This window comes from Numida meleagris, chromosome 23 (genome assembly GCF_002078875.1).
Source record: "Numida meleagris isolate 19003 breed g44 Domestic line chromosome 23, NumMel1.0, whole genome shotgun sequence".
Taxonomy (NCBI): Eukaryota; Metazoa; Chordata; class Aves; order Galliformes; family Numididae; genus Numida; species Numida meleagris.
The window spans coordinates 144,513-168,690 of record NC_034431.1 but is presented as its reverse complement, the minus strand read 5'-3'; the positions used below and the strand labels follow the sequence as shown (position 1 = coordinate 168,690).

General features: G+C 45.3%; 1 long non-coding RNA gene across 2 annotated transcripts; it reads left to right on the top strand.

Moving 5' to 3' along the window:
- LOC110387586 lies at positions 1,587-22,719 on the top strand. Of its 2 annotated transcripts, none has more exons than XR_002432611.1 (5): positions 1,587-2,146; positions 7,671-7,793; positions 12,585-12,715; positions 19,166-19,214; positions 19,752-22,719. It is a non-coding gene; the product is annotated as an uncharacterized LOC110387586 (long non-coding RNA). The 2 variants fall into 2 exon arrangements; XR_002432610.1 differs by having other exon boundaries at positions 1,587-2,310.

Genomic DNA, 24,178 nt, shown 5'->3' with positions numbered 1-24,178 from the left:
CTATTCTATTCCATATTCCATCCCATTCCATATTCCATTCCATTCTATTCTATTTTTATAAAATTAACTCCACCCACAATACCCTGTAGTGCTCAAACACTTCCAGCTCCAGCACCTTTGCCCATGGCAGTGTTGAGAATGAGTTTCTCATGTGTCCCCATAACTCGTATCCCTTTTTAATTCCAGTCACAGCATCTACTGCACTGCTGGTGACAGTGACACAGTTTTTCTGCAAAACTGTTTTTGTGAAAGAAGTCGTTTACTGCTGAGAACACATCCCCTCCTCTATGCCTTTACCAGCTCACAAAGCCCTCTGTTGAGCATGTGGATTCTCCGTATCTCCAGCAGTGCTTCCTCCCAGCAATATCTGCAGGCAAAGGCACACACTTCAGCGTGTCACCATACAGCTTTGCATTTATTATTTTATCCATTTTTACCGTGGCAGAAGAACAAATCTTTTCCCACCAGCCTGTGCCTGTTTTCCTTGCATGTTAAGTGAGAAACCCCAAAAGAGGCTCCCAGAAATTTATCATTAAGCTTAGGGAATTTTTGCAATTGGGTTGAGTATGTACAGCTTGAAGCATCACTGGAGAGACTGCAACAGCTTGTTTCCATCTCCTGGATGTTTTGCTCCCAAAACTTGGGATAATATAATATAATTCACTCACATCTTCAGGCACGCTGTATTTAGGGTAGGTTTTATCAGTCACAATAATGCATGGAGAACCATATCGGTACCCTCTGGGGTCCTTGAAATACCCTTCCTGAAGCAGTTTGTGGATGCATGAATGCATCTTCTTCAGACTTTTATGAACATTAATGTGATCCCTTCCAGCCTCTAATTCTCCTAATTACCTCCTTCATGGCTATGCCATGAATCTGGGTCCAATGCTCATTCTGAATGCTGAAACCAAGCTTTACTGTGGTGTGATCTCTATGGTTGGGTATAGAAGCCGGTAAGATTTTAAATCAGGAATTGGTATGTATGTCTTTTGTCCTGGAGTTCAACAGATACGTATTTGTAAAGGTTTAAGGTATTAGGAAGACATCTTTGGGTGCATGCCATACTCACTCTGAGCAGAAAACCAAGGCAATGTTTGGTGTGACTGACAACATTGTATGGCCCCACAACTCATCTGTGTCAACTCCAAGCTGACTCTAAGCAAGTAAATTGAAGATTAAAAAATGATATCAGTGTAACTCTGAACGACATCATAGCAGGTGTGAATTCCTGCAGATGGCTGTTGTTTCGTCACTTGAAATTAGGGCTTCATTGCCCAGCTCAGCTAAGAGCATATGTGTGTGTGATGAAAGCTCATTTCTTAAAGTGGGGCCTTTCTTTGCTAGAGTAAGCTGATCATAAAAGTAATTTTAAAAAAAGGAATAATAGCTATACTGCGAATGCTGTATCGACAGCTGCAATGGCTGCAACTGCTGCTGGAGAACTGCAGCACGGGGCTGGGTTACAGGAATCTACTGCATTCTATTGGGTATTGGTTGCAGCTGGGGACGCTGAGGCTGAGGCTCACCTTGCGGCAGGCGCTTATCTGCTGGCAGCGCTGGAACGGCCGCACCGCGTGCGGGCAGCAGCCTCGTGCCGCCCAGCTCCTCCCCTCGTCGCGGCGCTGCAGTTCCCCAGCAGCGCTCAGCGCGGGCGGCGCGCGGCCGCGTGGAACCGCCTCGGGGCGGAGCTGCAGATCCGCCTGGAGCCGGGGGTCGGGAGGAGGAGCGCGGTCCAGAAGCGTTGGCCAGGGGGTGTCGGCGAGCAGTGAGGGAGGTGTTTAGAACCAAAATGGCTTCTTGCGCCCCGTGCAATTTAAGAGACTTTCTGTATGCAGCTCCTGTCGTTCTTTGCCTAGTGTCGCAATCTCCAGTTTTGCTCTTACTGTATTTTCTCTGTGCACGTGTGTTCTTTGCGCCACGCCCTCTGGGAGCGAGGCACGAGGCTGGGCCCCTGAAGGACCCACGGCGTTCGAGTGTCCCGCCTCCAAGTGCCGTGAGACCTTCAGCTCCTGCAGCACCCGGTGGTTCGGAGCTGGCCGGCACAAATGCAGGTCTTCTTGCAGCCTTTTGCTAGTCGGTGTGCTCAAGGAGAACTGTTCTTAATCAAGAATTCGGAGATGGAAAGTGCAAAACTGTCTATGGGGTGAGGCGCTTTATATTAACCTCTATTTTAGACACACTACCTCGTTTAAGGGAAAGGGTTTCAGAGGTGGGAGTGCCCTCCAGCCTACACCGTCTGCTCCTGCACACACCTGTGGCTTCAGGCCTCACCAGCCTTGTGGCACTGGAGTTCTGCAGACTAACAAGGTAAATCAGATGCGTCAGAATTGCTTTTGTGGTGAGTAAGTGTGCCTTTGGGTCATGTTGAACAGCTGCTTTGTTTCTTGTCAGAGTTAAGAAACAAACTAGTGATTTTTAAATGCTAAGTCTACAAATGCTGACCTCCCTGTAAGGGTTTGTGAGCCAACTTGAGAAGAACTGAGGAAGAGCGAGTGGGGGGTTGCAGGGAAGCCGTCTCAGGCTCTGGTGCGGTTGCAGAGTTGTCCCATCAGGGTCAGTGATTCCTGGCCGTGTTAGGTGAAGTTACCTGGCAGCCATGGGTGCTCACTGGCCCCTGTGAGCCGTCAGTTTTATCCTGGTGCCTTATAAGCCCCTGTTGATTTCTACCCCAGCTATTAGTGTCTGTTCTGGTTTTTTTGTTTTGTTTTGGTTTGGTTTTTTAGCGGTAAATGGAGAAATGACACTGCAGGAACAATGAAAGAAATCCTAAGTCTCTTCATACTTCACTTATTTCCCACCAGTCTATGCCTAATTGTTTCAGAGACCATACCCCACCAGCTCAGGTTTCCTGCTGCCACTTGAGCAGATACCTTTCATTTTTTTTTCTCAGTCTGGCAGAGTATAGAGGGTAAAGCAAATGTTGCAAGTGGTTGTTTCAGTGCAACCATAGATGCTGTCAACAGGTAACTGCTGCTGGGTGCTACTGAGGAGAGGCCTTTGTACCTAAAGTAATTCCTTTTTTGTCACAACCAGAATCTTCTCTGAAGTGAGAATTTGCAATAAAGCACCTACAGGGGAACTATTAGGTCATGGCTTGAACTGGTGATAGAGTACCTGATGAAGGGGAGTGGCTGGCCCAGGGAACACAGGCTAAGTGTTTGCACCTGTGCTCCACACATGACCAGATGGGCTGGACCCAGGGTGGGGGCACCCTGGGCTCCTGTAAGGGCCAGCCAAAGAAGGGAGAGCATCCCTTGGACCTACACTGCTCCCTGAGGAGGAGTGCTGCGTAGCCAGAGATTCCTAGCACCAGTTGGGTGACTTTGGCTCTGCTCTCTGTATGTGGCTATTGGCCTACCCACAAATGCTTTATCTGGTGTTACTAAGAACCTATCAGAAGTTTTGCTTTTCTGTGAGCAGAACAGCCTTCCACCTCTGATGGAATGAATGAAAAATGATTGGCCTTCTTTTGCCTTTTGTGGCTCTCTAGCTATGGGTAAGCTGTGCTAAGCCCTTTCTTTTTTTTTGTGTTGCAGTTTTCCTCCCAAGCAGCTTCTGGATATGCACTGAGGTGATTGTCATGACTGGTTGGTATATAGCTGCTGGAATGCTAATGGGCTGGCCCCTTCAGTGCAGCACTTAGTTAAGGAGAGGAGGACTCGGGAACTTTGCATTTTGTCAAATGTTTTTTGCCTGGCTGAAAAAGATATTCTCAATTTGATATTTGGTCTATCTCTCTCAGACTTTCTATTGTCTTTGGCTTGTTGTTACAGAAGGAGAGGTGGAAGCCCCTGTAACGATACTAAGAGGGAGTAATTGGGCTTACAGTAGGAGTGAGTGAGTTTAACAGAATCACAGCTGTTGGGCAATGCAGCAAAAGCTTCTGGCGGGCTGCAAATAACAGGTGATTTCTTTCAGGTGGCTCTAGTAGTTGTGGACAGCTATTACTATGGGAAGCTGGTAGCTGCACTTCTGAATGTTGTCTTCACCTCTCACGGACCTGATCTCTGTGATGAGTTTAAGATAAAATGTGGGAGGCGATGGTTTTCTCCCTGCTGTCAGGGGACAGTTGCACGCTAGATTTTGATGGCCGATCCTTTTTCTGATGTGCTCTTAAGCAAAGACATCCTGCGAGCTCTGAAGGACTGCAGTTCCGCGCTTCTGCCACAGGACGTCGCTCTCGAGCTGGAAATTGACAGGGCACTGTCGAATTTCTCGTTCGCGTCTCCGCGCTGAGTTAAGCGGCTTTTGTTCGCTTTGAAACTCTGTAAACTGTCATGAGATGTCTCAGCAACACCATACCACAGCAAAGCGCTGTTAATAGCAAGCTTGTCTGGATGTAACGCAAGTGCAGTGGACACAAGGGAGGGGGTGGGTGTATTTGTCAGCTTTAATCCAGTTCTTGGCCACTATTGTTCTTCACAGTCAGGCTGCAGAGCCTCAGTCAGGCAGTGCAGAACTCGTAGTTATTTCAGTTAACATCAGATTCCTGATGTGGTTCTGTGCTGTGAGTCTCCTTGCCTATTTGGCAGTGTGTGGCCAGAGCTTGGCTGGCAGGCAGGATCTGAGGTTATTGTAAAGGCATGTTTGAGACCTCAGAGGAGGAAAAAAGGTGAATAATTCCACCTGCTGCTGTTCTGGTGATCATGCTGCAGCTGGGGCCAATGTGACTCACAGAGGCAACACCTGATGTCCCCATTTCTTTTGGATGAACGAACTGTGGAGAAAGCAATCATCCTGAAGACCAAGAAGTTATAGTCAGTGGCAAGTAATGATAACCGCAGTTAGGCTCCTCTTGCTGCCTTCTTTCTATAAGCTCTTCAAAGAGCTTATAAATACTCCCTCCTCTTGTGTTTTTTTTTTTCCATAAGCAATGTAAAAATTACCTACAGGTTACAGAGGAGGAGCTGGAGCTTTGCCTAACTAATGAAAAGAGACAGTGGTAAAGGCAGGATTAACATTTCATATTGTACATTCTTATGTTAGCAAAAAGTGAGAATTGTTGCAGAAGGCAGTTTTAGACAGTGTATAGTTAGATGCTGAGATTATTGCCATGGGAAATAACTAAGCTGGTGAGCTCAGTAGGATTCCAGAAGGTCGTAGAAGTAATTCATGGCTCTCAAGGGGGAGTCAGAGTTGTCATCAGCGATATCTGTTCAGTAGGCAAGTCATCTGCCTTTTGGGAGTTTCCTGGTTCTGGTCATTTGGAATTCTGAGTGACCTAGATCAGGTCTGAACCTTGGTGGCAGTGCCACGGTGCTTGTCGGGGAGCTGCTGCTGCACCAAGTGTTCGTGCCGTGTACTTGTACAGCTAAAGAGTAGGAGTGTTATGTTTCTAGCAGGGCTCCAGAGAGACTAATGGAGACTTTGGGGAGCTTAGGGTACAGATTCATCTGTCACTTCTTAATCCCTGAGTCAAGGTATTCTAGAATGGATTTAACGGTGGTTAGTAGTGAGGCTTTCTCTAGCAGTGCCCTTCAGGCCTTATTTGGTGGTCCATTTGAGGGGCTGTTTTGGGTGGTGCTGAGTGGTGGTTTGTTGCTGTACTGTTCCATAGCACAAGGTACAGCTGCTTTGCTGTGGTCCTTTGTCTCTTGCAGGAACACTCTGAAGTCTGTTGCTGTGAATTTTTCTGCAATAGAAACTTCAGACTCTGCCTTTGGATTTTGGCATGGGCTTGTGCCTAACCTTTTCCACACTCGTGCACGAGTTGTTTCCAGCAGCCTCCAGGGACCAGTCTATTTTGAAGTGTTTGATTCATAGTGGTGTTCATATAACATCCTCAGGCTAGTAAGAGAGCTTGCTTGTAGCCAGGACAACAGTATGTGTTTAGAGCTTCAAAACATTCCACTGCTAGGAGAGATGAATGGCTGGCCAGCGCCATGGGGCTTTGAAACATGGATTTCCCAACTTTGACGTGATGGGAGCAAAAGCTGCTGGAGGTTGCAGAATAATCAATCTATAGCATCTTCAGTGCAAACACCACTGTATTTTTTGGTTTGCACACAGGCTTGAGTCCTAGAGAAAAGGCTGTATTGTTTTTTTTTCTTTAGCAATATGTTCCTTCTGGATTAAAATCCCATATTCAGACTCTCGTAGGCTGAGGATTGTACTTCTGTGGGACTTAAAGAATTATGAGGCAGATGAGGAGAGAAAGCAAGCAAACTAATAACTCACTCCATTAAGGACTCCTTCTCCCCTAAACCTGAACTTGTAATCTCAGTTGCTTGAACTTGGCTTTATTAACTCCAGCTACATGTTTCTGATGTTACTAGAACATCTACCAATCATGCTGCGGAGGTTTTGGGTTTTTCTCGCTGCTTTTTAGTTGTCTGATTAATTTCAACATGGACCTTCTTTAAGTGGCTCTGATTGCAGGAAATTGCTGTGGCAAGTGACATGTGTCACAACAGTGCAGTGATTAAAGCCCCCGTGTGTAATTTACAGACTGATTGAGCTAATTGCACTGAGAAAGTGGCAAGCATGCAGAGAGGAGTTGGCACTCCTTATTGTTCAGGATTTTAAGTATCATGAATTAAGAGTCCAAATAAATGATAGTTGAACTGGAATTTCTGTCAGTTCTCATCCTTCAAAGCTTGCAACAAATGCATAGTGTGTAATGTTAGGAGGCAGAGTTGGCTTCCTCCTGTTTGAAAACTACACTAAAAACAACTTGAAGCAGAGAAATTTTAAAAAGTTTTCCTGCTGAGAAGATAACAAAGCTAGCATCTAGAGTACAGAGTCTTTGATGGAGTGAAGTGTGACTGTGAACTCTTGCTCTTTTTAGTCCATTTTCTGTTTCTCCAGACGTGGTGTGTATATAAACGCTATCACTCCAGAATGATAATCATCTATTAACATTGTGTGGTTTTGTGTTGCATCTCTTACTTCTCCACAGTTAAAATGAATTTGGAGTAGAATTTCCTGGTTCCATGAGTTTCAGCCTCTTTTCTTGCTTTAGAGGCTTTCTTAGAGCAGGGTTAGTTCTGTGTTGCAGAACCTGTTGTTGGGCAAATCTGACTGTTAGAATGGCTTGTGATATGTGAGCAGCATATGGATGTTGACTATGACCTGGGTGGGGGGGGTGGGAAGACAAGTCACTTGTAAAAAAAAAAAAAAAAACCAAACAAAAAAAAACAACCACAATGATCTCCTGTATGCACTTGTAGTGGAAATGCTAAGTCAGGGCCTGAAGCAGTGATGGAGCACCTGGTGGGAAGGCAGGGCCAGCCCAGGGGAGCTCAGGTGCATGCAAAGCACTGAGTGATCAGCAGGGCTGGAGCCAGGATCCACCCTATGCCAGGCCTCATTTAAGGGTTGGCAGTGGAGGTGTGGGGATCTTGCTGGAGATCCCTGCGTACCTGAGGCCTTCCAAGGGTAAGCAGATTCTTTCCTTTTGGTGTCCACGGCTGCTGTGCTTGGGCTTATCTTCACTTGCTGCAGCCAAGGACTTTGCCACCCTGCTGTTATTGCTGTGCTTTCCATCGCACTACAGCGTTACAACACTCATTCCATTCTTTGATTTGAATGTGCTTGCAATGCAGAGAGTTGCTGTCTGCTGCTGAGTATCTTCCTCTGTGACGGTCAGAGAAGGAATGAAGTTGGTGTGACATCCAGATCTCATGCACCCTTGTGTTTAAAAACTCTTTCCCTTTCTCTGCTTTCAGGCACAGAACCCTGGTCCTTCTGTTTCATTGGTGGCTTTCTGAATTCCAATATGGCACTTATTTTGATGCTGCTTGTGCTACCACTGACTTGTCTCACGGAGAGTCTGCTTTGGAAATTTCATGGTGAGTGTGGGATGGCTGGGAGCTGAGAACAGACAGCCCAGATTACAACCTTGTGTTAGTAAAGGGGAGCGTGTCTGCCAAAGATCAGCTTTCCTTTATTGGAAGGGAAACTAGATTCAGGGGAAGTCTCTGGGATAATAGCAAAGTTCCTAGAGCTCTTTATTTACTGCAGTATTGACCCCACAGTGGGATTACTGTGTAGAAGGAAGAGGCAGTGAGATGTATCTACACTTGTGCATCTACGAAAGGGCAGGAATTTGCTTTTTCTGTTTAAGGATGACTCCTGTGTTCTCTGTCTTCACCTCAAGAAGAATACTGTATTGTCAATGCTAAACCATCCATATATAAAATAAACTTGACAAGTTGTACAGTACGTAATCTTCAGCCAGACATGCAAATGCATTAGCAATAGCTCTGTCACAAAACTTAAGGAAGAAGCTACGTGCCCAGTGCTGTTTCTGTCTTATCTACAGCTGGAAATGGCAGCTTTTGCTGCATTCTTCCACTGTTACCTTTTCTAATCAGTACCGGAGTGGTTACTGCAGTTACCACAGTTTGGGAGAATGAGGTTGTTTCTAGCTCTTTAATCATTGATGCTGAGCCTGCAAAAAGGCCTTCTCTGGTGTCTGCTGCTGCCGATGCTGGGAATGAACCTGGGCTCTATGTGCTGTGAAAGGTGCTCTATAATTTGCAGAACTGTGCCCTGACAGGACAGTTTTGCTACTCTGTGCATTGGGAAGTATCTCCATTGTACTAAGAGTATGACTATTCCCTACTTCATATTGGGCTTTCTCTTAAGTAAAATAACATCAGTTTGAATACATGGTGTCTGGCAAGTAACTGTATAGAGGAAAGGTGTGTTGAAAGTATGAATTTTCCCTTGCCATTTTCCTGAGGAGGATTCATTAAGTGTCAACTGCAGCCTCTGGTTTTGTCGGTCCATTTGGGGCTCTGCTCTTTGATTATTTTCTCACTGAATTCAAGAAACAATAATATTGTAATCTTTGCTGAAAATGTATGTTAATGGGTGTTTGCTTGTATCTGTTCTTTGTATATGACTGATAGACTGTCAGAAACCAGTAAGAGCTCAGCAGGAGATTCTGTAGATGCAAGATTTCCTGCTGTTCACTTGGTGTTCTTGCACTTAACAGCAGGAGCCACTGCTGAGTGCTTTGTTCTTATTGTCTGTGAAATACTGTTAGCTTGACTGTGAACTCTGCTGCTGGGAGTAGCTAGGGGGCAGAAAAGGGATTGAGAATCGTTAGGTGCTATGGAACCCCTTCTCAGTAACTAAAATTCAGGGTAATTGTTATTTGCGGAGTTGGTTATTTCCTGTATTGAGCAGAAGGTGCTTGAGAGTCCTCTCATGCTGTTATTTTTGTAATGAAGCTATGAGGGTTGTGGAAACACCAGTCCAGTCGCCAAACCACCACTTACAAACAAAGGACAGATCCAGAGATTAGCTGCCCAGGGGGGCTGTGGATTCTCCTTCTCTGGAGATATTCAGGACTTGCCTGGACGCCTACCTGTGCAGCCTGCTGTAGGAGCCTGCTTTGCAGGGGGAGTCCATGATCTCTAGAGGCCCCTTCCAACCCCTACGATTCTGTATCCAGTCAGGAAGGGTAGATTAAACCTAACATCTGAAACAGTTAAAACTCCTGACTTAAGAGGAAGAGGGTTTTTTTTTAAAAAAAAACCACTTCAGTTTCACTTCTTTTTCAATTTAATTTACCTGTTTTGAACTGTAGGAATCACCTGGAGCTTGGCTGCATTTTTTAAATGTTTGAGTAATTTCCATAAAACATCTTTCTGCTCCAAACAGTTAAACTTTCTGCAGTAAACCAGACAAGCTGCTGTCCTTGTGTGGCATGCCCAGGCTGTCACAGTATCTGGATGGGTGTTGGAGCTGCACCTGCAGCAGCAGGCTGTGCCCTTAGCTCTGACTGTGTTACACTGTGTCCCCTTCCTGTTGTTCAGAATATGGTCAAATTTAGCTCTGTGTAACTTAGTTGCATCAAATAAATAGACTGAGAGGAGGAAAAGGAAAGAAGAAGTGAAGGGGATAGAATGTAATTTAGAAATTAATTGCAGCTCTATTTACTAAGACTGATTTTTCTATGAAGAAAATCTTCAAGATCTGTACACCACCGAAGTCTTGTGTAAATCTGCAAATAAATGCACAGTTGTTTTGCTGGCCCTCTGACCAGGATGAGTGTTATTGTTAGCTTCAGTGTGACTTGTAAGAGTGTATTGTGTACTACTTGAAATGGTAGAAGGGAAACCTTTCTACCTGGCATGTAATTCATAAGCACTGGAAGTCTCAGCCCTTTTAGGGGAGGGAGCATTTAGAATCAAAGCAGTGAGATCAGTCTTAGTGCTCAAAGACTTCTATTTCTCCAAGACATTCTGCATAACTTACAGGAAAGACTTGGTTAGTGGTTTGGGAGTCTTTGTTAATGGCCAGAACCTCTCTCAGGGCCTGGAAGCTGCTTCTGATACAGTGCAAGAAATGGATTCAGCCTTCTCATTAGTAGAGTTTCTAGCCAATAATTGAGCTCGGTTTTGTTTCTATTGTTGTCTTCATTTGAAAAAGCAAAAGCAAAAACCCTTAGAACCAGTTGACACCAATAAGCATGATGCTAGCATAGCAGAAAGTTTAGTTACAGGTTGTGTAGCCTCTTCCAGAACTGAGTCTTTCATCTCTGTAAAATGCAAGAGATGTGACGAAACTTCAACATGGCTAATGAGGCTGTTGTAAATTTGCAGTTGTTTATTGATGAGAAATTATCATCTAACTTCTGTTCCACTTAACCTGAGTGAAGGCTTTGTTTGGGTCATTTTCTATATCTAAATGCATGCATTCTAGTTCCATAATGTCTCCCAGATCAAAATATCCAGTTCGGTGAATGGCATAACCTGTAATTTCTAGGTTGTTCTGTACTCCACTGGTGGCTTTTCTCAGAAATTTCGAAGTACCACTATGTTTTAATATACAGTGCTTTATAACAGACCAGTGGTGGAAGGGGGAGTTATTAGATCCCTTTTGGTATTTGGAACACTGCCATGTTGCAAGGAGGTGTAGCAGACCAAGGAAACTAGAAAAATCATCCAGGAGTTCTGTGCATTCTCAGTTTGCAGACAGAAACACTAGAGCTTAGACATTTAGATTAATCTGATTTGAAGTGGAATGACTTCCACTGCATCTGAGGTCACTTCTGCAAGCTTTTGCCAGAAAACTCAGCCTGTGCCAGCTGTGAGAATGTGTGACCATTGACAGACAAAACCCAGTGCCAGCAAAATACCCAAGAACAGAGGCAAGAACTGCTAGGACTTGCTTTGCTCTAGTGGCTGAGAGTGATAATGCCATAATGCAAGCTCAGCCTTGCTGCTGTACCTGTGTGAGGTTCAGTTCTCTGGTGTGTTGCAGTCATACATCTACCCTGGTACAATGGAAATATGACCTTAGGCTCTAGAGTGCTTGGTTCATTTTTGAAAATGACTTATGGTGTCACTTAAAAATGATTAGGTCTTCAAGAGGAGAATATCAGCCCTCACATACTTGACCAATTCTCTAGGTCTTTTGGGCTTAATTGTACAGAAGCTTCTGTACAATGCAGCTTCATGTTGAACTGCCTTGTACAAACTTTGATGGTTATTGTTAAAAGGGAGTTTGTCCTGGTAGGAGCTCATATCTTCTCTGTATCTGACAGTTGATGTTAGTCTCAGCGGCTCACATGCATGTCTGTAGGGGAACCTGTAAGGAGTGAGGAGAACAAGGGCAGGAGGAGGGAGCTGTCGTCTTGAAAGGATGCTGTTGCGTATGAATAATATTGTCTGTTCGCATCTGAGAGCGCTCTTCCCACACTAAAAGGAACAGACTGCACAACACAAGACTCCTGAGGATGCTGCCCACAGTTCATGTAACTGGGAGGTCACCCACATAAATCATTTCTGTGATGTTGCTTCCTCAAATACATTTTCATAATTTGACCAAGAGTTACCAAACATCTTGGTCGGGGCAAAGCAGTTACTTGCATCATAGGCAGCTGATAAAGGCTTGACTGCGCTGATAGCAAGTGCATGTGGTCTGAGAGGTGCAATGCGATGTCCATCTGCTGCAAGAGAGGTGGTGAGATTCACCAGTGCTACAGACCAGGTTATCTGTGCACAAACCTAGCATGGTTTGTACCAGATAACGCGCTCTGCTGGAACTACTTGCTTTCCATGATTCTGTCAGTATCCTGGGACTTGTAGAGTTAATCGGTTGCGGAGCCTGTATAGTCAGTTACTGGGTTTGTTTGCCTTGTTCATGGTGTAAAACAATAGGAATGGGTAAAAACTGAGACAAAAAAAGATTCGTTGTAGACATCAGGAAACCTTTCTAGCAGTAAAGATAATGAAGCCTTTTGTCTGGGGAGCTTGTGGAGTCAGAAGTCTTTCAGAGCTTGTTAGACAGCCTGAAATCAAACACCAGCAGGATTGCTCCTGCTGCCTCAAATTCCTCTCTGTGACTTGGCGATTCCTCAGCAAGGTGGCTGGCAGTGGTACTTCTCATACAGGCAGCCCAGGACTCTCCTCCTCCTCTCTTGTCTCTCTCCTCTGACAGCAGTAGTGAGAGCTTTTATTCCTCCATAAAAGTTTTACTTGAAAACATTCAAAATCTTTTACAGTAAAGTATTTCTCATGTTCTTAGAAATTTAAACCCCTTCTCGTAGATATCTCACAGCCTGTGTGAATGAACACATGCAACCAAGAGCCTACAGGAAATAAACATCAAGAATCTTTCTGCAGATTGACGTTTCCAAATGCTACTATCTGCTGGATTTGGATACCACAGCTGAAACCCCAAGGGAGCCAAGATACTCCTCCAACGAAGAGGAGTGGGTAACCATTGCCTACAAGCCATTCCTAGATACCTCCAGGTATGTTTTACATGTTTGAAAGGGAATGCGAAAGTGTGACAGATCTGTGAACTATTTTCACGCAACAATCAGCTTACAATAGTAGTTATACACAGCAAGGAAAGAAATGTTGGCAAATGCCAGCTTGAAATCCAATTTCCAGTAAAGGCAGCTTGCTGGCTACGGTAGAGCCACTGTCAAACTTGTATGTGCACCTAGGTTGCTTTAGAGGATGAAGCAAGTCAGGAAGAGTGGGGAACAAGGATTATTTTACATCTTGTTGATGTAATGTTTTTTGTTTTCCTTTCTAAAGAAATAAGGTGTATGTCATCTCTTCCAGTAGACTTCTGAATCTTGTTTCAGCCAAATTCAGTAGACAGGTGTAAGTCAGTCCCAAAGAGTGAACTCTCAGAAGTTTCACAAAAGCTGGCAGAAGAAGAGAGGAGGCAGCCACAGTGGGTGAAAGTGATCAAGGTCGCACCTTTATTAGACATGGAGAAGTCCTGTAACAGACCCCTGTCAGAATCCAGGTTTTCATTAGTTCTGCTGCTCTCTTAGTAACTTGTTAGTGTATTTGACAAAGAATTTTTTTGAGAAGCAAAGGTTGCAATTGCCATCCTCCAGGCTAACAGTGGGATCCAGCTTGTCAAACTAGGAGAGTTTTTAACGCATCCCTACGAAAACAAACCCTCAGCTATTTGGGGATGGTTTTTCCACTGTTTCAAGCTTTGGCCATGCAGTTGTCATATCAGGGCAGAGTGGTTGACTGGAAAAGTCTCTTAAACAAACAAACACTAACAGAGTTCAGTGCCTTCCTGTTTTCTATATGAGACCTTATTATTTCCTCCTAATAGATCCCTCCAGGGAGTGGGGCTGGTGAAAGCAGTTGGACAGTGAGAAAGAGTGATATTATGCTTTTCCCAGGGGTTGCTGTAATGTTCCCAGCTTACTGACACAAACAAGTCTCCTGGCATGGCTTTTCATGAACTGTGCTTGTCTGAAGACCTGCTGTTATGTTAGAGCACAACTTCAGGAGAGGAGAATAAGATGGCCGCTGACTCATTAGTGAGGCAATAGAAGCTTGTGCACGAGAATATTGCAGAGGGCTCCTTTCGCAGGGCCTGTAGCCCAAATGTGTCTGTGCAGTTTTACTTCAAAGACACATTCACAAGCATTTTTGCGGTGCTACCTAGAATCAGTGCAAGGAGCTATGCTTGAGAGAAGTGCATAGCTGGGTACTGAAATGAGCCTTTGTCACTCTTCACTGCTCATACAGAAACAGCATTACGGTTGTTCTATTAAGTTTTTTCTTCTCTTTTTTTAAATTCTCATTATTAGGAAAAATATATAAAATTAGAGAATTGCCCTGTTTACAGCCAAGCCCTGGCACCCTGCTGACTGTAAACATCTGGCTGGCTGCTCAGGAATTCAGCTGAATCCATAGGAAGAGGGGGTGGGGTGTTCAGCTCAGTGCTTCTGGGGGAAATGTTGTCCAAGTATTTCCTGCTGGTAACTTATTCCCAAGCTAAGAAGTGGAAACTCGTACAATCATTTTGATTTGAGTAATAGATTAACTTGTTGTAGCAAAAGTAGAATGTCACCATGGAAAAGCAGCTTGTTAGGAGTCACAGAGGTGCTCAAACTGCAGAGCATTCTGAATGGGGAAACAATGAGATGAAAGGGCAGAGCAGTGGGAATGGGGAAGGGATGTAGAGTACTCTCTGGGTGAGCAGTCAGCAAGAATTGAGAACAAAGAGTGTTGGGGAGCAAAGGGCATCTTTCCGGTGGCTGTGACCTCCTTAACAAAAAGGTGATGTTGCGTTAGTGGGAGGCTGGGATGGAAGAGGATTTGCAGGATTTGTCTCTTCTCTCAAGAGGAGATGAGGCAGGCAGCTCCTTGGTCCTGCTAGTGTCTCTTGTCAGCCTCCTCCTCTTCTGTTCTTTTGCTGCATGGAAATTCTCTATGCAATTCCTTATCAGTACCTCACAGCTGGAGCAGAGGGGAGGTGCGGTGCCTTCCCCAGTGAAGGAGGTCAGGTTGCCATAGTAGCTGGGCTGATTCTCATCCTGCTGAGTCCCTCCAGAGCTCCTGCAGCTCCCGGCCCTGCTCTCCTCTCTGGTCAGCACAGGTGGGGCAGCTTGAGCACATTGCTGCCAGAGGGGCACGGCTGCAGCCAGGGCTCCTATACCTTCTCTGTGTTTAGTGTCTCATTTGGACTTAAAGCTCAGAAGCTTCCCACTTGTCTACAGTAGTCTGACAGTGAACGTGTGTGAGGACCTTCCATTTTATAATTGCAGTGGCCGGTAAATATCTTTGTATTGTTTTGCATCCAAATACTGGAATTTTGCTGGAACGTGCATATAAAGATTTTCCCATGGCACGTGTTCCCAATTGGTCTGTTGAGCTCCTTTGCTCTGAATGCGTCACAGCATTTCTAAAATAAGACGGCATTGTTTGCTTCATTTTTTTTTCCTTGAGTATGACTGAATTATAACTTGCATAAAATAATGGGGCTCAAGCAATTCTCAAAAGCGGAAATGACACAAGCTTTGCAGTAGACTGGCAGCTGATGGGTGAGCTAGCTAGCGACCATTACAGATCTGCCTAGCAATTGAAAGAGATGCAAGTGACTGTCTCACCCTGCAGACCTGGGCATTAGCTACTGTGCTTGAGAGTGGAAATCTTCACTTGTACAGCAAGTGCTCCCGCTGTGTCTTTGTGGCTGCAGCTGTCTCCTTTGCTGCTTTTCAGTCCTTCATTGTCTTGTGTCCGTCCTCAGACTAACCTGTGCATATCGAACCTGCAGAGTTGCTACTGCTCTTCCCCATCTGACTGCAAGCTTCACTGAAGGCATTAATGGTGCCCTGAGTCTGTCTCAGGGATGCAACAAGTACTTCTGTAGTCCAGAAAGTTGCTAGTAAGTCTGATGGTGGAGAAGGTATGGAAATATGAGCAGAACCATTTTTGTGTTCTTGTTTCATTTTATTTTGGAATACCAGATCTAAGCAGTGCAGTCTCTTCAACTTGAGAAGTTGACCAGTCTGGGTAGCTTAGCTACGGGTGAGTTGCAGTGGCATGCAGTTTTAACAGTGTGTTAGGTGTTGGAAACTGATAAACTGGAAGGATCCCAGAGCTAGTGGATCTGTGGGGAGAGGCCTTCCCAGAGCGTGATGCAGATGTCTGTGGGTAGGGTCAGTGAGGACGCATCAAGAACTTCATTCAGTGAGCCAGGCTGCGCTTACCTCTGAGCGTATGCCTCCCCCCCACCAGCTCAACAGAATGACACATTTCTTAACTCCGCTATCTGCTCCCCTACAATGAGCTGGAAGTGCCCTCTGCTACCTATGAAGTAAGTGTAAAAGCACTGTGAAAATGCTGCTTTTTTTAATATACGAAAGGATGGAGAGAACAGAAGATCGTCACTTTGAACTAGGCTGCAAAGGAAGCAACCAGTATAGGTTTCAGGTCTGCAGCTCAGTGGCTGCAAAGCAAGGAGCATTTAAAAAAACAAAACAAAAAACTCGACAGCTCTTGTTCTTTGAAAATAAGTGACCCCAGCAGTTCAATTCACTCCTGCTGAACTGGAGGCTTCTGGGACTCACTGTGAGTCTCACATTGACGTCAGCAAGCGCAAATGTAAATCTCAGCTGGCTCTGATAAATGGTGCTGCTAATTGAATTAGAGAGCACTCCAAGCCACCAGCTAATTATGCTCCTCAGGAAGCTGCTTTGTCCAGGTCCATTTAATTCTATATTGGCTGAGCACTCCAATTCTGGCACAGAAAAGGGGAAATGTATTACAGCTCCCTGCTGAGGAGCTCGTATTTTCTAGCTTTTTAGACTGAGCCGTCTGCTCACTCCAAACACTTGTGTTCTCACCCTTGGGTTTTCCATTATGTATATATATTTTTTTTCTTAGTGAAGAGTAACGATTCAGTCACCTTGTGGTTGAATATCACTTCCCTGGTTTGATAGGTGACAGTCTCATTCCCTTCAGTGGCGGTTTACTCATCATTTCATGAAGTGGTTTCCTTGCTTTAGTTTATAAGTAGCTAGATCACTTGTTAGGTGCGCAGTTGGTATGAAATTTAGCGCCTGGGGTTAAGTGGATTCTCAGCTTTCATCATGAGCTTCCTGTGTGTCCCAGTAGCCTGAAGGCACAAGGTCTGGCCCATGCGGCAGCAGTTCAACTTCCTGCTGTCTGTTCTTTCTGCCATTCCCTTTCTTTTTCCATGTCAAGCTTCTTTCAAAATTGTCTGGAGTGAGAAGTTCAGGTTATGAGACAGGAAGAACTGCCACCCTCACATGTTTTGAACTGCTTCCACTCCACGTCAGTCTTTGTATTTGGGAGGGATGACATGTATGTCTTCACTTTGTCCTTGCTTCCATTCCGGAATAACATCCACTAGTGTTAGAACAGAACTGTTGAGTTGCTTTCTCCTGGAGTCCAACAGGTAATCTCGGTGCTGAGCATATTTCTGTAGTAGCGCTGTGGTTCCAGTTCTGCTGAGCCTACTGGCTGCTGTGCACCTCTTTCTTAACTGGAAACTGCTTTGGGTGCAGCAGCAGTTGTTTCTCTAGAAACAAACAACCCAACCCTGCTGGGGTTCCCTGCTGGCTGCAGCACAGCAAGAACTGGGCAGAATTTGCCAGTTGCCTGGCTCTGGCCTGGAGCCAACCACTGGAAGAGCCTTTCTGCATTAGTAATGGGTGCAGCTTTAAGTGACTGTGGACTTCCATCTTGCTACCAACATGTTGCTTACAAGTGATGTGCTGATTAAGGCTCCGCACTCATGATCTCCTGGGGACGCATTTAGAAGCAAATGCACTTCTTACTGGACACAAGGCCTCCAGGCTCTGCTCCTGTGTTACCAGCAGAGAGCCCTGCCTTGCCTTTGTCCATGCTGAGTCTTGTTTAAGTGAGAAACTTGCTGCTTAGCATGCATAGAGGCTGAGCTTATAGCTGTGGTACAGATACGTTGGTGCTACCATTTGTCATTCCATTTTCATGATTTGTATTTTTATACTTGACGTGATTCTCTGAGCGCATCAACATATTATTCAGGTAAGACATCACCAGACTTTTCTTTGGTAGTCCACTCCAAGTTGCGGGAGATCAGGAGCTGCTTGTTCTCAGATGCATTACAGCAAGGCTGAGAACCCTGGTTGCCTCCTGGGAGATGTAGTTCACCACTGCAGTTCCTGCCATTGTTTCTTAGATTGCATTTTTGAAAGAACTCCAGTCTTGCCTTACAATAAGCAGAAAAAACACAGTTCGTTCTTCTGGAAGACTGACTTGAATTGGAAGTCCAGAACCTTGGCCATGTTACCTTTGAAGCTGGGTGAATTAAAATGATCTGTATGTACATGCTGGATCTGTGCACTGTCCCTGACCTCTTGATATGCTGCAAATCAGATCTGAGTGCTGCTTTTCCAAACTTTCTGTAGATGGAGTTAGACTTGAACCATCAAGTCTTGACAGGCATACCAACAAGCTGATCTCGGAGATAAGGAGATAAGCTTCAGTACTGAAGAAGGAAGGCTCTGCCCAGCCTGGATTTCAATATGTTACTCAAAAGTTCGATTTTACAGTTTCAGTGTTCAGTATTGCTGATGAAGGAAATAGTTTTGCTTTTCCATTTCATGTATAACAGTGGATTTTGTTAGTAGTTGGCTCAGTAAAAGTATGCATGCATTTGAAATGTACTCTGCTAGCATAGCTCCGGCAATTAGCAATCAAACAAAAGCTACTAATTTGATGCAGTCATTAAGCTCTTCATGCCTGAATGCTCCCTTGGCCCAGTTGTTGCAAAGTGCTGTGATATGCCAGCACCAGCAGGGCATGGAGTGAATGCTGGCAGTCTACAGCAAACTGCTGCATAGGCTTTAGGGCATTCCATCCCCTCTTTGATTCATTACCCTCAACAGAAGATCAGTGCAAGAGCAAAACTCTACAATCCCAGTGCACATCAAAGTTTGTCTGCCCTTTGGGGAAGGGTAGATGACCAGAAAGATTGGATGGGAAAGAGGCAGTGCCAGTATTTAAATGTGACCTTGTTATCTTTCACATTTAAGTTGTGCCCTGAGTGATGGGAGGCCTGCCTAGCTGTATGATACTGAAGGCCTACTGAAGCTGTACTGTGCTTCTTGGACCCTGATGTCCTGGAGCTCAGCTTCTTTTGATAATTACACCTTCCTGCTGACATCTCATCCTTGATCCCACTGGAATGGATGGTGGACAGGCTGAAGAACAGGGCAAACTGATGTGCTCAAGCTGGTGATGCTGTCAGCCAGCTTTGGTCTCTCAGACAAGAAAAGAAAGGGACTGGCTTTGTATGCTCATATCATTGGTGTTCCTTGCGTTGCTGACTCAGCAGCCCAGATCTTTTGCAAAACCTCTTTTATATCACTTTGAGAGTATTGGCTGATGAGCACTTTAAAGATAATTTATCTTTTCCTTTCTGGTTTCAGGCCCTCAGTGCTGCTGCGTGCATTCTACATCTCTCTTCTCTCAGAAAAGGTACACATGGTATGCAAACTATACTATTCTAAAATCCTGGAGGTTGAATCAAACCAAGAGAAAAGTGGGAGGCTAGCAGCACACCTGTGTAACAAAACCAACAGCGTATGCTGACACTCTGGGACAGCTGCATAAGCCTTCAGTTTCCTTTCTGAAAGATTGCGCTCATGAGATCCGCTAATAAAGATTTCCATGAAGTAATTTTGCTCTGCAAGCTTCCAGCTGTAAGAAGGGTTACATCATCTGCTTTCAGTTCTTAGAGTCAGGTGTCTTCTCTGCCTACACAAAGTGTGTTGGTTTAGAACTTATTAACTTCTGTTATCTCAGAAAAGAGAAAAATGGAAAACAAAAAGGAATGACAGTATGAAGTTATGCTCCAGGCTACAGTCTGGCATGGGAAAATCCAGCTCTACTTTCCATCTCTTTATCCTTTATCTGTTTTATCTATTTAAGTGGTATTCACTTTCTCCTAGGGATTTTTTTTTTAGACAACAGATCTTATTGTTGGTTTTGTTGTTGTTTGTTTTATACCAAAAGGAGGGGGGAAGAGGAGAACAGTTGAAAGACAATTAACTGTGAAATGTACTGAATCTCAAGGAGTGAAGCAGTGTGTGCCATGGAGAAATAGCCCGAAGCTGCTCTGTACAGAAGATACGTTCAAGGAAAAACTTGCACTTTTGGGAAAAAAGCTACCACAAACTTATGGATTGAGCCAATTATCCGTTTTAATGGGACTGGGTTGCTTTTTGTTATATTTGGCAATATGAAACACAGAGGACTTGCTTGTTATTTATAATTACCTATAATGTGCTTTCAGTTCTAAATATAGCGTCTTCAAATCTCTGGAAAAAAAGAAGGAAGGTTAATTTTATTTTTTTTAAATCTGTTTCCCGGCTCTACCAGGTAGAGTGTGTTTGTTCTATTGGTCTAATATTCTTCAGAGAAATACTGCATTTAATTATATCTCCATTTTAAAAGCATGCAGAGTTATAAGCTGAATGGAATTGTTTTCACCTGCATTCTTGGAACTGTACAGGAATAGGATGGCATGAGATGGAGCAGAGGAGTAGTTCCCTTTGCAAAAAAGACTACACATGCTCTGTGCTTCACTGACTGTGATTAGATTGGACTGCATGTGCAATGCTGGGAGTGGGAGGATCAGGGAGCAGGTTGGTTGGTATGCAAAAGGCAGAGCACATGCCCCTAAGGGCGCATTTCACTCCATGTGCAGGATGCTAGGCAGGTCTTATGGTCAGTCTGCAGGTTAACATTTGAGCAGGAGGGCAAGGATGCACCAGCAGGGCTGTGCTCTAACATGGCATTACTGGGACAGAGCAGGAGAAGCAGGATGAGAAAAAAAGCAGGGGAGGAGTTATAAGAGAAGCTTGGAAATGTAGAGAGAGGCATTCTGAATCCTTTGCGTTTCATTAGAAGGCTTTTCTATGGTATTGTGCTCTGTTATAAATGGTTTATACAGTGCAAAGCATGATAAGAGCAAATACACGTTGTTATCTGGTTTACTGCAGCCTGGAGAACGCAGTTCTCTCCCCTTGAACCCCCACTACACGAGGAAACGGTCTGAAGCTGAGACTGAATTTAAACTTTGAAGGCTTAGGGGATCATCTGTGACATCAGTGTCACGGTCCTTCTCAGAGAGTGGACTTTACCCTCCACGAGTATCACCTCTCCTGAGAGTCAAACATGTTGCTCAGGGATTTCCACCGAACAGCTGGTGTGCGGGGAGAACTGCTCGGAGAGGTGGGAGCCATGGATCAGCACGGTGGTGGCTGTGCTCGCAGCATTCTCTCACCACCCTCTGGTCTGCTCTACCCCTCATTGAAATATACATGTGTTGAACAGGGCTTTGGAGTGGTGAATCAAAACCAGGTCTGTGGCACTATTTGTCACCTTTCCCTGTGCTAATCTCTGACCTTGAATCATGTAAAAAAAAAAACAACAACAAATGTGGCTAAAGAACAGCTGCACCTCTCCCTGGTGCTGTTTGTGTGACCGTTCCACACTGTCATAGCCCTTAACCTTGTGTTTAATGTGAAAAGACTGTGCAGTGAAGATGTGTTTTCAATGGCAGTGGCTGTTTCACCTTCCTTTCTAGTTTAATTCACAAGTCAGGACTGCTGCACTCTGCAGTGTGCTGAGATTAAGGAAAAGGCAGTTAATAATGAGAGGGCTCTTGGTGATGAGACTGATGGAGCAAGCAGTAGGAGTCAAGGGTGTGTGTGCTGGGGCGCGCAAGAGGAGGGACAGCCTGCAGGAGCAGCTAACAGGCTGCTTTACCTGGGCAGAGGATTTTGCTTCTTGAATTCAATTGTGGATGCGAAGAGGTTTGTGCCAAAAGGTGGAGCTACATCCAAAAAAACCACCACAAACACATTTTTAAAGGTATTTTATAGTTTGTTGTTCTGATTTTGTTAGCAAACTTGTGGAGAGGGGCTTCAGTTTCTTTTCTTTGTCTTTACTTTGACCTTCATTAAAGCAAATGCATGATCTTGTTATGAGGTAACGGGTTTGTAGCAGCTAATTTATGGTCTCAAAAAATCAAATCTTGTGGTTTACATCCTCAGGGACAAACAGTCAGACCAGAGGCTGCTCCGTGGATTCCCTGTCCTGGTCAGGAGGGGTGCTGTGTCCAGACCTGAGCAGTGCCTCAGGATGGTGCCCGCAATCTTGGCTTGATATTTGCTGCCTTTGTCTCTATTCTTTTCTCTTTGGAGAAAGAGCTCTTCGTGTTGTTCTGTCTGGTTCTGGAAAATAAGCTGTCTAGGTAGATTTCTGCAGTGCTGCTTGTATCTGGGGACTGTTGTGGTGCGTGGCACCAGGGATGGACACAACCTTGTGGTCGAGCCTGAGGCTGGATTGAGTGTGAAGCTGAGAGATGGGGCCAGACACAGGGTACGCACAAGGGTTGTGCTGATCATTACCTCTGCCTAGGCAGCACTTCTCCATCTCTGAGCTGAGGCTGAGTACAGCAGGTTGAACACGTGCTGCTGCGAGATGCTGGGACCTGGAAATCTCATCTTGTCTGAGTTCATCAGTCCTTCCGATGCGGAGCGCTGAGTGGAGAGTCCCTGAGGAAGTGCTAGCACGAAGACAGATTGATGCTCTCAGAAATAGGCTGAGGGAAGTCACGACTCACCACACAATTGCTTTTTTCTGCCTGTCAGCTGCAGTAGAGTGTAGGGCCCACTCAGCTGTGCTGCTGCTCCTTCTGCCTGTGGCAGGGGCTCAGCTGCAGGGCAGGCAGAGCTGCGCTCGCTGGGCTCAGGGCCCTGTCAGGAGAGGACATTCCTCCTGGACTTGAATGTGTTTCTGAGTTTGTTTAATACAGATTTGCTGTTTTGGTGTGAAAGGAAAACAAAAAGGACAATGCATCTCCACAGAGGTAGTGTTTAAGCCTTCCTTCACTCAGGGCTTTTTTTCCTGTCCAAAACTTTGCCAGTTGGTGTCACCTCTGTGCCTGGCAAGATCCACCTGCAGAGGCCCTACTAAGGCACATGGAAAATAAAGATGACTTGATTGGTGGTAACCAACACAGTTTCACCAAGGGCAAGTCATGCCTGACAAATTTGGTGACCTTTTATGGTAGAGTTACAGCTTCAGTGGATAAAGGAAGAGCAACTGATGTCATCTACCCAGACTTGTACAAAGTGTTTGACACTGTCCCGCATGACATCCCCGTTGCCAAATTGGAGAAAAATGAATTTAAGGGATGGACCACTCACTGGATAAAGAATTGGCTGGATGGTTGCACTCAGTGTTGTGGTCAACGGCTCAATGTCCAAGTGGAGACTGGTGATGAGTGGTGTTCCTCAGGGATCGGTGTTGGGGCCGGTGTTAACATCTTTGTAGGTGTCATGGACAGTAGGATTGGGTGCACCCTCAGCAAGTTTGCAGATGACACCAAGCTGAATGGTGGAGTTGACACGCTAGAGGGAAGGGATGCTATCCAGAGGGACCTGGACAGACTTGAGAAGTGGACCCGTGCCAACCTCATGAAGTTCAACAGTGCCAAGTGCAAGGTCCTGCACCTGGGTCAGGGCAATCCCAAGCATAGGTACATGTTGGGCAGAGAATGGCTTGAGAGCAGCCCAGAGGAGAAGGATTTGAGGGTGTGCATTGATGAAAGATTCAACATGAGCTGGCAATGTGCACTTACAGCCCAGAAGGCCAACCGTATCCTGGGTTGTGTCAAGACAAGTTTGACCAGCAGGTCGAGGGAGGTGATTCTGCCGCTCTGCTCTGCTCTTGTGAGACCCTACCCCAGCACAAGAAGGATGTGGAGCTGTAGGAGCAGGTCCAGAGGAGGGCCACTAAGATGATCAGAGGGCTGGAGCACCTCTCCTATGAAGAAGGGTTGAGGGATCTGGGCTTGTTTAGCCTGGGGAAGAGAAGGCTCTGGGGAGATGTCATTGTGGCCTTCCAGTACTTGAAGGGAGCATATAAACAAGAGGGGGAACGATTGTTTACATGGGTTGATAGTGATAGGACAAGGGGGGTGGTTTTAAACTAAGACAGGGGAGATTTAGGTTCGATATTAGGAGGAAGTTCTTCACTCAGAGGGTGATGACGCACTGGAACAGGTTGCCCGGAGAGGTTATGGATGCCCCGTCTCTGGAGGCATTCGAGGCCAGGCTGGATGTGGCTCTGGGCAGCCTGGTCTAGTGGTTGGTGACCCTGTCCATGGCAGGGGGATTGAAACTAGATGGTCTTTGAGGTCCTTTTCAACCCAGGCCATTCTATGATTTTATGAAATGGCTTTAAGCTGGAAGAGGGTAGATTTAGACTAGATATAAGGAAGAAATTCTTTACTGTGAGGGTGGTGAGACACTGGAACAGGTTGCCCCATGAGGTCGTGGATGCCCTCTCCCTGGAGGCATTCAAGGCCAGGCTGGATGGGGCTTTGAGCAACCTGGTCTAGTATATCAGAGGGTTGGAACTAGATGCTC